This window comes from Stenella coeruleoalba (assembly GCF_951394435.1).
Source record: "Stenella coeruleoalba genome assembly, chromosome: 3".
Classification (NCBI taxonomy): Eukaryota; Metazoa; Chordata; class Mammalia; order Artiodactyla; family Delphinidae; genus Stenella; species Stenella coeruleoalba.
This window is the reverse complement of record NC_137148.1, coordinates 136,754,594-136,770,392: the sequence shown is the minus strand read 5'-3', so window position 1 is coordinate 136,770,392 and position 15,799 is coordinate 136,754,594. Positions and strand designations below refer to the sequence as shown.

Below are 15,799 nucleotides of genomic sequence, written 5' to 3'. Positions count from 1 at the left end.
TAGTTTTGGAAGTCCTAGCCACGGCAATCAGAGAAGAAAAAGAAATAAAAGGAATACAAATTGGAAAAGAAGAAGTAAAACTGCCACTGTTTGCAGATGACATGATACTATACATAAAGAATCCTAAAAATGCCACAAGAAAACTACTAGAGCTAATCAATGAATTTGGTAAAGTGGCAGGATACAAAATTAATGCACAGAGGGCTTCCCTGGTGGGGCAGTGGTTGAGAGTCCGCCTGCTGATGCAGGGGACACGGGTTCGTGCCCTGGTCCGGGAGGATCCCACATGCCACGGAGTGGCTGGGCCCGTGAGCCATGACTGCGGAGCCTGCATGTCTGGAGCCTGTGCTCCGCAAGGGGAGAGGCCACTGCAGTGAGAGGCCCACGTACAGCAAAAAAAAAAAAAAAAAAAAAAAAAAAAAAAAAAAAAAAAGAAAGAAAAATTAATGCACAGAAATCTCTTGCATTCCTATACACTAATGATGAAAAATCTGAAAGAGAAATTAAGGAAACACTCCCCTTTACCATTGCAACAAAAATAATAAAATAACTAGGAATAAACGTACTTAGGAAGACAGAAGACCTGCATGCAGAAAACTATAATACACTGATGAAAGAAATTAAAGATGATACCAACAGATGCAGAGTTATACCATGTTCCTGGATTGGAAGAATCAATATTGTGAAAATGACTATACTACCCAAAGCAATCTACAGATTCAATGCAATCCCCATCAAATTACCAATGGCATTTTTTACGGAACTAGGACAAAAAATCTTAAAATTTGTATGGAGACACAAAAGACCCCGAATAGCCAAAGCAGTCTTGAGGGAAAAAAATGGAGCTGGAGGAATCAGACTCCCTGACTTCAGACTATACTAGAAACCTACAGTAATGAAGACAATATGGTACTGGCACAAAAACAGAAACATAGATCAATGGAACAGAATAGAAAACCCAGAGATAAACCCACGCACCTATGGTCAACTAATCTATGACAAAGGAGGCAAGGATATAAAATGGAGAAAAGACAGTCTCTTCAGTAAGTGGTGCTGGAAAAACTGGACAGCCACATGTCAAAGAATGAAATTAGAACACTCCCTACCACCATACACAGAAATAACTCAAAATGGATTAGAGAACTAAATGTAAGACCGGTCACTATCAAACTCTTAGAGGAAAACATAGGAAGAACACTCTTTGACATAAATCAGAGCAAGATCTTTTTTGATCCACCTCCTAGAGTAATGAAAATAAAAACAAAAATAAACAAATGGGGGCTTCCCTGGTGGCGCAGTGGTTAAGAGTCCGCCTGCCGAGGCAGGGGACGCAGGTTCGTGCCCCAGTCCGGGAAGATCCCACATGCCATGGAGCGCCTAGGCCTGTGAGCCATGGCCACTGAGCCTGCGTGTCCGGAGCCTGTGCTCTGCAACAGGAGAGGCCACAACAGTGAGAAGCCCGTGTACCGCAAAAAAATAAAAAGTAAAAAAATAAAATAATGGGACCTAATGAAACTTAAATGCTTTTGCACAGCAAAGGAAACCATAAACAAGACCAAAAGACAACCCTCAGAATGGGAGAAAATACTTGCAAATGAATCATCAGACAAAAGATTAATCTCCAAAATATATAAACAGCTCATGCAGGTCAATATCAGAAAAACAAACAACCCAATCCAAAAATGGGCAAAAGACCTAAAGAGACATTTCTCCAAAGAAGATATACAGATTGCCAACAAACACATGAAAGGATGCTCAACATCACTAATCATTAGAGAAATGCAAATGAAAACTACAATGAGGTATCACCACATACCAGTCAGAATGGTCATCATCAAAAAATCTACAAGCAATAAATGCTGGAGACAGTGTGAAGAAAGGGGAAACCTCTTGCACTGTTGGTGGGAATGTAAATTGGTACAGCCACTATGGAGAACAGTATGGAGGTTCCTTAAAAAACTAAAAATAGAACTACCATATGACCCAGCAATCCCACTACTGGGTATATACCCAGAGAAAACCATAATTCAAAAAGACACATGCACCCTAATGTTCACTGCAGCACTATTTACAATAGCCAGGTCATGGAAGCAACCTAAATGCCCATCGACAGACGAATGGATAAAGAAGATGTGGTACATATATACAATGGAATATTACTCAGCCATAAAAAAGGAACGAAATTGGGTCATTTGTAGAGACATAATGGACCTAGAGACTGTCATACAGAGTGAAGTAAGTCAGAAAGAGAAAAACAAATATCGTATATTAACGCGTGTATGTGGAACCTAGAAAATGGTACAGATGAACCGGTTTGCAGGATAGAAGTTGAGACACAGATGTAGAGGACAAACGTATGGACACCAAGGGGGAAAAGCGGTGGGGGTGGGGGTGTGATGAATTGGGAGCTTGGGATTGACATGTATACACTGATGTGTATTAAATGGATGACCAATAAGAAAAAATAAATAAATAAAAGATAAACATACAGAAAAAGAAAGGAGTCGCTGTTGCTTTCAGCTACTAATCTTTGCGGTGGTCTGTTACATAGCAAAGACTGCATCCCTATTTCCTCATTCAAATGGGACAATAGGGCTTCCCTAGTGGCGCAGTGGTTGAGAGTCCGCCTGCCGATGCAGGGGACATGGGTTCGTGCTCCGGTCCAGGAAGATCCCACATGCCGCGGAGCAGCTGGGCCCGTGAGCCATGGCCACTGAGCCTGCGCGTCCGGAGCCTGTGCTCCGCAGCGGGAGAGGCCATGGCAGTGAGAGGCCCGCGTACCGCAAAAAAAAAAAAAGAAAAAAAGGGACAATAATGCCTATCCAACTACTCATCTGTTTATTCAAGAGAGTTGATGGCTTACTACATAATATCTATAGATTATATATTCATATATAATTAAGAATCAAATGAGATAATGGCTGTTAATGTACTTGGTAACATTAGTTTTACTATTGTTACTAACACCTCCCTTTCACTGAGCTCCCACATTTTTTAAGCACTTAAAATCCACTTTGTATTTGATCTTCTCAAAGGATCAGACAGCATCATTTTCAGCCCTCTCTGATGGAGCTGACCCCTTAACACCTGCCCTTCTTCTACATACTCTCATTAGCAAAGAAGCCTGCCCTTGGATTAAGGACCTCTGGGACTTTCCTCCTACTGGAGGAAATAAGGAATTCAATCCTTATGGGGAGCCCACAGCCACTACCATAAAGTGCTAAAGATGCAGGGCCTGCCCATTACCATCCCAATGAGAGCTTTTAAAAAAATTATTTACTAACAATAACAACTAAAATGTATTGAGCACTTACTATGTGCCAGGTACAGTTCTAAGCTTTTTAGTGAACTGTTGTCTGACTCAACAGCACTCTGAGGTAGGTACGATTATTATCCCTATTTGGAGGTAAGGAAGCTTAAGCCCCAGCAATGTTAAATCACTTACCCAAAGGCAGACAGCATGAAGTGGACAAAGATTCAATCCCTGGTAGTCTGAGGCCAAAGCGCCCCCCTTAATCATGGCCCTGGTCTGCTCATTCTCCTACACCATGTTTCACTGTGGCTCCCAATACTCGTCCAGAACAAAGATTGTGTCTTTTCCAGCTAAGTTCATTGGAGGTGAAGTTCTGTGACCCTAGCTAAGCTATCTCCTTCTCTAGACCTCTGCCTCATGCCAGGTAAATTATGAAGGGTTAGACCAGGTAATGTTGAAAATCCCTTCCAGCCCCGAAAATTAAGATGGTAAATTCTTCCCCAATATCTTGTTTTATTCTGAGTTTTGTTCTCTTTCTTACTAAGGCAACTAAAGAACTTTAGGGGACGAAAATGAAAAGCAGACGCTATAAAAATGTGTTTATTAACTAATGCAGGGAAATGAAACGGCACCAGAGGAGATTCTATTTATAACTGCCTCGAGGATTATGCCATCATCTACAGTATTTGATTTTTTAATGCATTCATTCAGAGCTGAGACCCTGTAGGGGTGCTCTTTAAGCCTGACACTGAATGAAATAATTCAATTAAAATAGGCTCAAGGGGTTTCCCTGATGGCGCAGTGGTTAAGAATCCGTCTGCCAAGGCAGAGGACACAGGTTCGAGCCCTGGTCCGGGAAGATCCCACATGCCACAGAGCAACTAAGCCCATGCACCACAACTACTGAGCCTGTGCTCTAGAGCCCACGTGCAGCAACTACTGAAGCCCGTGCTCTAGAGCCCATGCTCCGCAACAAGAGAAGCCACCACAACAAGAAGCCTGCACACCACAACGAAGGGTAGCCCCTGTTTGCCGCAACTAGAAAAGCCCACGCGCAGCAACAAAGACCCAACTCAGCCAAAAATAAATAAATAAATAAATTTATTTTAAAATAAATAAATAAATAATAAAATAAAATAGGCTTCAGGCTTCTGCAAGGTATTAACTTCCTGAAGAGAAGATTTAGGACTTGCTCTAGGCGCTTCAGCACCAGCATTGGTGAGACCACAGGAAACAGTATGAAGGGCTCAGTAAGAGGGGTTTCTGGAGACATTGGTGGCGGTGACATTTCTGGGCTGCCTGGAAAGGGGGCTGTCAGAGTAGAAATTGTACCTCAGGGAAAAGAGACTCTGTCCAAAAGTTTCCCAACAGCTCACTGGAGTCTGACAGGCATTTTACCATATTGCTCTGGATGAAACCTATCCTTTCCCAGCAGGAAGTGAAATTTAATAATGATCATTAACATGTACCATTCATTGAGCGCTCTCAGTGAATATCCTCAGTAGAGTATTGACCTAAGCACTTTCCATGCGTTCTTACACAGTCTTCACAACTGTATGACGTTAACGATCATCAAGCCCATTTTAGATGGGCAAACTGAAGTGCTAAGAAGCGCCATGAGCTGCCCAAGTTTACACAGCTAGCAGGCTGCAGACAAACCCTCATCTGTGGTGCCAAAGCCAGTGCTGTTCAGCACTTAAAAGTGCAAGTGGCATCTTATTACAGGACTGTGAACTGCAGAAGTGTGTGCATTCAGAGAAATAAAGACACAGCCCCTTTCCTCAGGTGTATGCAGTCTGGTAGGCAAACAAGGCTTATTCTCAGAGTAGCTCAAACTAAATTACAAATGACTGAGGTCAAATCCAAACGTGAGAATAGGTTTTCACACAGGCAGGGGAGAGAGGACAAGATCACAGGAAGAGGAGGATATGAAAGAGCCAAGCTGAGGAACTAAAATCACCCTTCTCCCTGCCCAAGACAGGCCCAGTAGGCTACATTTTTTTTTTTTGCGGTACGCGGGCCTCTCCCTGCTGCGGCCTCTCCCGTTGCGGAGCACAGGCTTCGGACGCGCAGGCTCAGCGGCCATGGCTCATGGGCCCAGCCGCTCTGCGGCATGTGGGATCTTCCCGGACCGGGGCACGAACCCGTGTCCCCTGCATCGGCAGGCGGACTCTCAACCACTGCCCCACCAGGGTTTATTTTTTTTTAATGCTCGTAAGTTTCTGACTCCAACTCCAATGTGCGGCGGGTTCTTTCCCACACCAAGCAATTCTCCAGCACCAGCTGGGTGCCCTACAATTCAACTCACTTCTGATATTACAGAGGTAGCATCAGATCCCAAGGATAAGGGCTCAGCCCCACAAGGCTGCCCCCTGCACCCGCCACCCCTGCTTCAGACGCCAGTCAAAAGCCCAGGTTTTCTGACGGACCAGCGATAATTGGAGGTTCCAACAAACCCCTGCTTAGGTTCGATTAATTTGCTAGGGTGGCTCATAGAACTCAAAGAAACATTTTACTTACCAGATTGCCAGTTTATTATGAAAGGCGATAACTCAGGAACGACCAGCAGGAAGAGATTCATAGGACAAGATGTGGGGAAAGAGCACGGAGCTTCCATGCCCTCTCCAGGTGCAACACTCTCCCGGCTCCTCCATGTTCCCCAACGCGGAAGTTCTCTGAACTCAGTCCTTCCGGGCTTTTATGGCCGCTTCATGACGTAGGCACGACTGATTAAATCATTGGCCATTGGCGATTGAACTCATTCGCCATCCCCTCTCCCCTGCCCCGAGGTCGGGGGTGGAACTGAAACTTATAATCACAGGATGGGCTCTCCTGGCAACCAGCCTCCATCCTCAGGTGTGGTTCAGAAGGTACCATCAACACAACAAAAGACACCTTTAAACGCTCTCATCACAGAAAATTCCAAGGGAAATTTCCAATTTCGCAGGTCTGTGCCAGAAGTGGGGACAAAGGCCAAGTACACATTTATTATAAATCACAATACGACAACTGGGCGTTCCATGGGATTAGGAACCGTGTCTTCCTTATTTGCTCCATACCCCCAGTAGCCAGCACCGACATTTTGTTGGGAGAATGGAAGCGTACCTGAAAGAAGAAAAAGAAAATATACAAAATTAAATAAGCAAAAGAAAAGAAATCTCAGCCCTAAATCTAACCATCCTCTTCTGAAGGAGAAAAAAAAAAAAAAAAGGAGAGCAAGCAGAGGAATGCAGAGGAAGTGGAGGGGGAGGGTCTGAGAGACTTGTTGGTTCAGGTGCAAGTGATGTCAACAGCTGAAATGACCACCCTGAACGGCTAGCCCTGGATCAGTACTTATGAAACTTGAGTCTGCATGAGGAGCTTGTTAAAATACAGATTGCTGACTCACCCCCAGAGTTTCTGATTCAGTAGACCAGGGAAATTTTGCCTTTCTAACTAATTCCCAGGTGATGCTAATGCTGCCAGTTCAGGGTGCAGCCCTCTGAGAGCCAACAGCATTCAACCTCATCGCACATTAAGATCACCTTGGGGAGCTTATAAAAACACCCAGGCGGTACCCCTGACCAAATCCATCATAATCCCTGGGGGTGGAAACAAGTTATGCCTGTTTTTAAAAAGTAGGACCAGGTCATTGCAATGTGCAGCCAAACCAGAGAGGAAGTAATGTAGGCGCATGTGTGAGCTTGAAGTTCATACACCATAAAATAACAGCTGGGCTCCACTGGTGGCTCAGTGGTTGAGAGTCCGTCTGCCGATGCAGGGGACATGGGTTCGTGTCCCGGTCCGGGAAGATCCCACATGCCGCGGAGCGGCTGGGCCCGTGAGCCGTGGCCGCTGAGCCTGCGCGTCCGGAGCCTGTGCTCCACAATGGGAGAGGCCACAGCAGTGAGAGGCCCGCGTACCGCAAAAAAAAAAAAACAGCTAATAACAGCTAATATTCACTTACCATGAGACAGTCACTCTGCTGAGTACATTACTGCATGACCTCATTTAATCCACACAGGAACCTTCAAGTAAGGACTATTATTCCCATTTTACCAATAAGGAGAGTCAGAGAAATTAAGTAATTTGTCTAGGCCACAAAATGGTAAGTGAAAAGCTAAGAATCCAGTTCAGGGTTTGTCTGTGCCAAGACTCCTAACCCCTAGGGGTCTTTAGGCCCCTCCCCAAGCCACTTAGTGCTCTGGTCCCTGCCTTAAATCTTCAGTATTTGGTTGCATCCAGATGACAACAATCTGCGCTGTAATAACTGGAATCCTCTTCATATTTGGGATTAGATAGAAAGAGATCTGTATTCATAGATACATACATGAAAAAAACAAATGCAAATCACAGAATGGTTGTTTTACTGAATTCAATACTACTTAAAAATCCAGTCACTGTCCTGCTCATATGGCTTATAACCACTTCCAAGTAAAGTTCAACCTCCAAATACGGCATTCAAGGCCCTTCATGATGGAACCCCTGCCTCGGACTCTGCAGCCCCGCATCCCTCCTCCTCTGTTCTCAACAGCCTCTTTTCAGTTCCCCAAATCTAACCATGCCACCATGCCTTTATTCTTGCTCTTCTCTCTCTTTCCTTTCTCTTTATCTGCCTGGAGAACTTCTACCCATCCTCTAAAACTCAGGTCACCTGTCACTTCCTACCCATAATCCTCTCGCGTGCCTCTTCTCTGAGCGATCAAAGCAGCATGTGTATCACATTTTATTCTAGGGTTACTATGTATTATTCTCTACCCCCTTAATCTGTTTGCTGAATTTCCAAAGGGACCTTTTAAAGAGAATCCTGGCTCTGCTCTGAGAATGTGACTTTCCCCGAAGATCCCTCGAGTAAGAACTATACTCTCTCCCACCCACGAGGCTTGGAGATGGAGCGTTTGTCCTCTCTTCCAGACCATTGTCCTTCCTTCCTCTGTAATATCCCTGCAGCTCTGAATTTCATGTTATCAGATGACACCACTAACCACCCCTCCTTGTTACCATCCTGCTCCCAGCATCACCCCTTTTATTCCTTGAATATTTAGCTCCTGGCTCACTGTCCCTCTCTCCAATACAAATCTGTCTTAATTACTGGTGATTCCAATATCTACATTGTTGACCCTTCCAATACCCTGTTCACTCGATTTCTTGATTTTCTCACCTCTGATGAGCTTGGTCTCTATCCCACTTCACCCATCACCCCCATGGTCTCACCCCAGATACTAAACCATGTCACTACCAATCACTAAAACCCCTCCAAAATTTCACTTTCAAGTATCCCACCCTCCAAGTGAGGACACAGCATGGGGGAGGGGGAGGGACAGTGAACAGAGGCTCAGATTCCCCAACCCACTGTTATCCTTGTTCCCTCTTGCCCAGGCCCCTGGCCTCCTCTTACTTTGTCAGACTCACTTGGCTAAACCACATATTTCTCAGTTAAAACCAAGTCTCTGCCTGCTCTGCCCCTGTACCCTGAGAGCTGAAAGCGGCTAGAGAAAGGGGCTGACTGGTCACTGTCAAGTCGTGACCTTGAACCTCAAGCGGGTCCTGTTGCTAGCCCATTCACTCTTCCACTCTCCCAGACAATTCCTGCTTTTGCCTCTCTTTACAAACCTCGAGTCCCCGTCCCCATTTTCAGCACTTGACCTTGCTTCTCTAAATCATTTGAAAATAAAGGCAATCAGATAGGAACTTCCACCAGCTCCCACCTCACTTCACTCTGCGGCACCTGCACCCACGTTCTCTCCGCCTCACTATGGCTACGGGGGAGGACTCCAGAGACCTTCCCCTCTGGCCATGCAGGGATTCCAGACGCTGCAGCACCACTGAACCAATTCTCTACCCTCTTTGTGCCACATTCCCTAGCTCCCCTAGATGGGAAGATCCCACCGAGACAGAAAATAAACTGTGATTGGAGGGTGTGGATCGCTTCTCTTTTGAACTGGAAATTTACATTATTCTTTTGTGCTTTGTACCCAAGTAGAGGATAAGGCCCTTGATATGCGATTATTTCTACAAACAAAAGGCTAGGCGTCTCTGAATTGTTACTCCAGTGAATGCCTATTTATCTGGCTTCTACTTATTTCAAGTACAGTGACCCAGAGAAGACAAATAAAATAGGATTTGAAGTTCTTAATGTGCTGTGTATTTGCTTGGATTTACAAAGACCAATTATTCAATTCAATCAGTAAAAATAAAATCTTATTCAGTCTTTTCCCTGTAATCATTGGAGGATCTCAAAAGTGAATAGCGTATGGGAGCGAGAAGCATGTGTGTGCGTGGGGATGGGTGGGAATGCCACTTTTGGTCAACTTTTTTGAAAAGTCTTCACTTTTCCCAGACAATTTTTTTTTAATATTTATTTATTTTATTTTATTTTTTGGCTGCATCGGGTCTTAGTTGTGGCACACGGGATCTTCATTGAGGCACGTGGGATCTTTCGTTGCGGAGCACAGGCTTCTCTCTAGTTGAGGCGTGTGAACTCAGTAGTTGTTGCGTGCGGGCTTAGTTGCCCCACAGCATGTGGGATCTTAGTTGCCCAACCAGGGATTGAACCTGTGTCCCCTGCATTAGAAGGCAGATTCTTAACCACTGGACCTCCAGGGAAGTCCCGAAAATTTTTGAAAAAGAGTACTCTAGGATTTTTCTCTCCTCCCTTTCCAGCCCAAACTATTGACAATCAAAATTCCCACTTTCCATATTACGTTAGTTAAGGCCATAGGAAAGAATCTTCTAAGGGTATTTGTGTTTTAATTTACATTGAGCACTTACCATCTGCCTTGGCATCATGCAAGTGCTTTGTGTCTGTTATTTAAATCTTTATGCTTCATAGGATAGGTAGTATTTTATCATCATCCCCATTTACAGATTTGGAAACTGAGGCTTAGATAAATTCAGAGATCAGCCCAAGGTCTGTAGCTACTAAGTGGGGGAGCTGAGAATCAAACCTAGGCAGTATGACTCCTAAATGTGTATACAGGGATGTCCCAAGGCTTTCTATTTTCCTCTCAGAGTTTCACTCCTTTATCTGCTATAATCCATTGGTTATTTAAAAGGAAAACAGGATGAATGGAGTCAAGTCTCACTGAGAAGATATAAGATGAGTTAGGTCATACAGAATGGACTGACTTCCTCAGGGAGAGAATTAGCAGAGGCAAAATGCAAATTCTGCTGGTGGAGAGGCTGCATTTTAAATCCTTATCTAACACACTGGCAAGGACAGGGTGACCCCAGTCTCTAAGTGGCTGAGGGAGGTAGTCTAAGGTGGTGACTTCTGGAATGAAAACTGCCAAGGTTTAAAGCCAGGCTCTTCTTACCTTGTGATCTTGGGCAAGTTAATTAACCTCTCTGACCCTCAGGTTCTTTCTAGGTAAATGGAGATGACAGTAATAGTAGTTACTTCCCAATCAAGTTGGTTCCAAGTGTTCACCAAAGAAACACCATTAAATTTTGAATGCAGCATGACAGACTGAATATACAATGGCCAAACCATATGTAAAAATAGATCTCTAACCTACTGTCTGCAACCAGCCCTAGAAACCGACCCATTATCTAGGGAGCTCAGGAAGCCAGCCTACTTATTATTTATAAGTCAGACTTGTACAAAGTCAGACCACCATCTCTAGAAAAAATTCCATAAAGCCAAACTCCTATAACTACCAGCCCAAAACAGGCAGGACTTGATTAATAACTGGCAGCTTCCAACTTAGGACCAACCAGAGAAAGCCAAATATGCAGCCTTCACCAGTCACATAAGATGTCCTACCTCTTATTGGCCCACCTACAACTTCCCCACAATAACAGCCTTCAATAGGGACATACCTGAAATCTTCCTTTTTCTCCACTATGAAGTTTTCCAATTCCTCTCCCTGCTTTTGAGTCTCGGCCAAAACACAAGTGACGGTGGCTGGCTCCTTTGTTACAGCAAGCTCTGTACAAATAGCCTTTGCCTGTTCTCACTGGGTTGGTCTTTATTTCCACAAGCGTTAACTGGACTCATTCAGGTTAGAAACGATGGAGACTTAGATCAAGGTGATAACAGTGAAGATAGTAAAAAGTGATTATATTCAGGAAATATTTTAAGGGGAGAACCTTCAGGGACTTCCCTGGTGGTGCAGTGGTTAAGAATCCTCCTGCCAATGCGGGGGACACGGGTTCGAGCCCTGGTCCGGGAAGATCCCACATGCCGCGGAGCAACTAAGCCCATGTGTCACAACTACTGAGCCCACGTGCCACAACTACTGAAGCCTGCACGCCTAGAGCCCGTGCTCCACAACAAGAGAACTCACCATAGTGAGAAGCCCACGCACCGCAATGAAGAGTAGCCCCCGCTCGCCACAACTAAAGAAAGCCCGTGCACAGCAACAAAGACCCAGTGCAGCCAAAAGTAAACTTTAAAAATTAAAAATAAAGAAATAAGTGTAGAACCTTCAAAATATAAGCAGGGAGGGGGAGTGAGAACCAAGTCCTAGCTTGAACAGCTAGGTAGGCAATGGTGCCACGTAGAAAGTCAGGGAAGGCTAGAGTACATACATTCGCAAACAGGAGAAAAAAATGCCTAGTGTTCACCTACTCTCTGCACACACAGTAATGTAAATAGCTCCAAAAATCTTCTCTGTCTCAGAGACCACCTCTGCCAGCACAACCTGTGGACAGAAAATTGTTTCCTTGGATAGAGGTGCCTCTAGGGTGTTAGTTCATGAGTATCCACCAGCTCCCACTGCCCACTTGCACTCCCATTTACTTCCTCCCCAGATCAAAAAAAAAAAATCGTTGCAATCCGCTAACTGATACATGAAATTCCACCCTTGGAACTGCTTTCAACCACAAGTCAAAAGTTAATAAAACAGTATAATCTCAATGTTTTTAAGTATGTGTATATCCAGAAGCAAGTATAGCAAAATGTTAGCCACATTTGTTATCTCCAGATACTGGTATTCTAGGTGATTTAAATTTTCTTCTTAATACATTTCTGTATTTCCTAAGCCTTTCATAATGAACAAGACCTTTTCTTATTAAAAAAAACAATAATAAAGTTCTTAAAAATGAGATCTCTGTAAACCAATTATACTTCAATATTAAGAAATGAGACCTCTGGGATAGTTAACAAATTAAAAGCTATCAGTCATTTATGCCTTGGTATGAATGAATAGTGTGTTTATCACCCATTCTGTTGGGGTGTGTAGAGGATATGAGAACTGAGGTGGGGGCTGTCAAAGGCACAAGGAGGAATGTGTTCCCCAAACATTTCACAACATGGCCAAAGACAGCCCTGCCTCTACAGGTATGTGAGAGAGTAGACACAGAGGTCAGCTCAGAGGCAGGAGCTGAGAAATACAAATATATGTGGTATTTCCAAACACTGTTTCAGTGGGGTCATTGACAGCCTAAGAAGAAGGAACACCCTAGTTTTTAACTAAATAACAGAGGTGTTTGAAATGCAAACAGAGGTAAATTCAGAAATAGGCACTCCCAGGCTCCCCTGGTGGCACAGTGGTTAAGAATCCGCCTGCCAATGCAGGGGCACATGGGTTCGAGCCCTGGTCTGGGAAGATCCCACATGCCGCAGAGCAACTAATCCCATGAACCACAACTACTGAGCCCACGTGTCACAACTACTGAAGCCCGCACGCCTGGAGCCCGTGCTTTGCAACAAGAGAAGCCACCGCAATGAGAAGCCCGCGCACCACAACGAAGAGTAGCCCCTGCTTGTCGCAACTAGAGAAAGCCCGCCTGCAGCAACGAAGACCCAACACAGCCAAAAACAATAAATAAATAAATTTATTTAAAAAAAAAAAAAAAGAAGAAAGAAGGCTTCCCTGGTGGCGCAGTGGTTGAGAGTCCGCCTGCCGATGCAGGGGACACAGGTTCATGTCCCGGTCTGGGAAGATCCCACATGCCGCAGAGCGGCTGGGCCCGTGAGCCATGGCCGCTGAGCCTGCGCGTCCGAAGCCTGTGCTCCACAACGGGAGTGGCCACAGCAGTGAGAGGCCCGCGTACCGCAAAAAGAAAAACAAACAAAAAACAACAACAACAAAAAGAAACAGGCACTCCCAAGAGAACCTTGACTGGGGCAGATTCAGCCCTGACCAGACCTCATGGCCAAGTCCTGGACTTGGAGAATCACCAAGGTGTGTGGACATATTTTGTCACTGAGGTGAGAAAAGGAAGTAAATTAATTTCAGGCACTGCTCTCCTCTCCCAAAACACCAGAGGAGAGCTGTCATTGCCCAACCCCTACCCCCAAATTCAACAGGCCTTCTGCTCCAAAAACTTTAAATCTTCACTTATTTCCATTCATTCTTGGCAAAACTGACAACTAAATCTGTTTACTATGGCTTCTAGCAAAGAATAGGCCCCTCCTGGGTCCGGGATTTCAAACCCTCAGCAGTTTGGCTGATTGATACTGGGAGGATTGATGGAATGAGACTTTCTCTTTCCTAGGATCACCTCCTCTTGCAGTATGTGCATAGGAGATGTATAGATGGATGGACTCTCACATAATCAAGGACCCAGAACACTCCAAAAGCACATTTTCCTGCTAAACAGTAACAACTGAGGAGTACTGCAGACATTTTTTCATCACATTCCCATACTAAGCCAAACTTACCCAAAACTTGGAAATAAACTACCATAGTAAACGTACCTCCTTTCAGTATCATTGTTTAACAGACTCATCCGAGGATTATTAATTAGGACTTTGTATGATTTTGCCATTCACTACTTGTTTAGAGAACAGACACTGTGAAAATAATGTTAACTTGTAGATTTCTGTCCCAAAGGTTACAATTTCATTGCCCTGTAGAACATTAACCAATTTTGTATCTTTTAGCAAATTCATTTTCACATTCCCTTGACTAACATACTACATAAATGTGTTTCTTAAATTTTTTGGAACCAGCTCTATGTTCTTTGAATAAAATCTTTACATGTTTACTGTCTTTTGTATGAGTCATGTGTCATGGAGAAAAACTTTTTCTCTAACCTCTTACATTTTGTTTTGCGTGCCTGCAAATTAAACTCAGACAGACAGAGTAGCAAGAGAAAAATCAGATTTAATCATGGGAGTTCATAAAAAAGATGTGACCCAAAGGGGCTTATATACCATCTCAATAGGGGAAAGGAAGGGGGAGAAGGGCACTTCTGGGAAACAAATGACTTTTTAGAAAGAGAGGGAAGAAAGGGCACTTAGAATAAATGGGGGACATGATAGTTTTGTAATGATGTCTGTTTTGGTGTGGTGCCAGCTTTACATCTCCAAGAAGACTAGAGAGTTGCTCCCAGGGAGGGGATTTATGACAACTGAGTTCTTTTGAGATGCTCTGCTTTTAGGCAGATAAGGGATTTCAGGATCTCAAATGCCTTCAGCTCAAAATAATTTTTATGTAACAAGGGCATACTCTGGACTTCTTCATCCCTTCACATGTTTTCACTTTTTTGAAATGTATGCCCCATTTCCCAGGACAGCAGAAGAGTCCCACCTTAAAGCCAGTTCTGACACTAAAATTCTTCCCACGTTGCCAAACTAAACAACTGTGTGGCCTTGAACAAGTCACGTTCCCTCTCTGGGCTCAGCTTCCTGAGATATAAATTGGGGCATGTGGAAGAGATGATCTCTACAGTTCCTTCCAGATCTAGGCATCTCTGCTAAAGTTAATTGCTTGGCAAAATGATAAAAACAGGCCACGTTGATCTTCAAGTCCTCTTCCCATTCCCATTCCACCTCATCCTTAATGATGTCACTACACGAGGGAGGCCTTTCCTCCCAGGCAGAAGCCCAGAGTCCTGAATTTTCTCTCTCCCCACCAACACTGATCTATATCCTATGTCCAGTCCACCAGGGAACATTTCCAACAGGGAACCTGCTCAGGTTATAAAATAATCAATAGCAAGGGTAAAAAGCTATTAGGAAATGAAGTTCTCACATATATACACATACTCTCCTCCAAAAGATATCTGTATTGATCTCACAAGAAAGATAAAATTTTTACTCAGGTGAGGGGTGGAATCTCAGGCAATGTGACAGGCAAGTGGGGTAGGCTTGTGAAAGCAGGGGACTCTTAATACCCCCACATCAAATGCTTTTGGAGGGCTGGTTTTGGTCAAAACAGACCAGAACTGTGTCCCAAGCAGCACCAGGCCCCATGCCATACCAGCTGTTATATATTTTGAACATCACCTTTGTTTTTTCGGCTTGGTTTACAGAGTCACGTCTGTCTCCAAGTACGTACAATAGTGACAAAAATCTCTGCATCTGTTGCTAGTCATTCATCTTCAACCCAAAATGTAACATTTGCGCTTGAACACTGCTGTTGATTAAGATGATTAGACTTGATTCTCATTATTCTTCATTAAATAGAAAATAGACACTTAGGTAGTTTTCCTTTCACTTATTAATCTGTCCTAATGTTTCTACACTTGAAGATTTCTTCAATGCTAGAATTTAAATAATGAAAACAACTAAATTCAGAGACTCTTAAGGATAAGGAATGAACTCCCATCCTGATTCCTGCAATGAAGCTTGTCTTTTTAACACTCTTTTTCCCTCCTCCCTGGCAATTACAAGAC

General features: G+C 44.0%; 1 long non-coding RNA gene across 1 annotated transcript in view; it reads right to left on the bottom strand.

The window, feature by feature from the left end:
• Positions 1–5,912, bottom strand: part of LOC307185111 — a 77,714-nt gene extending 71,802 nt beyond the window's left edge. Inside the window, exon 1 of the long non-coding RNA XR_013827883.1 lies at positions 5,774–5,912. This is a non-coding gene — a long non-coding RNA (uncharacterized lncRNA). The remainder of the gene's footprint in view (positions 1–5,773) is intronic.
• Positions 5,913–15,799: the final 9,887 nt, after the last annotated feature.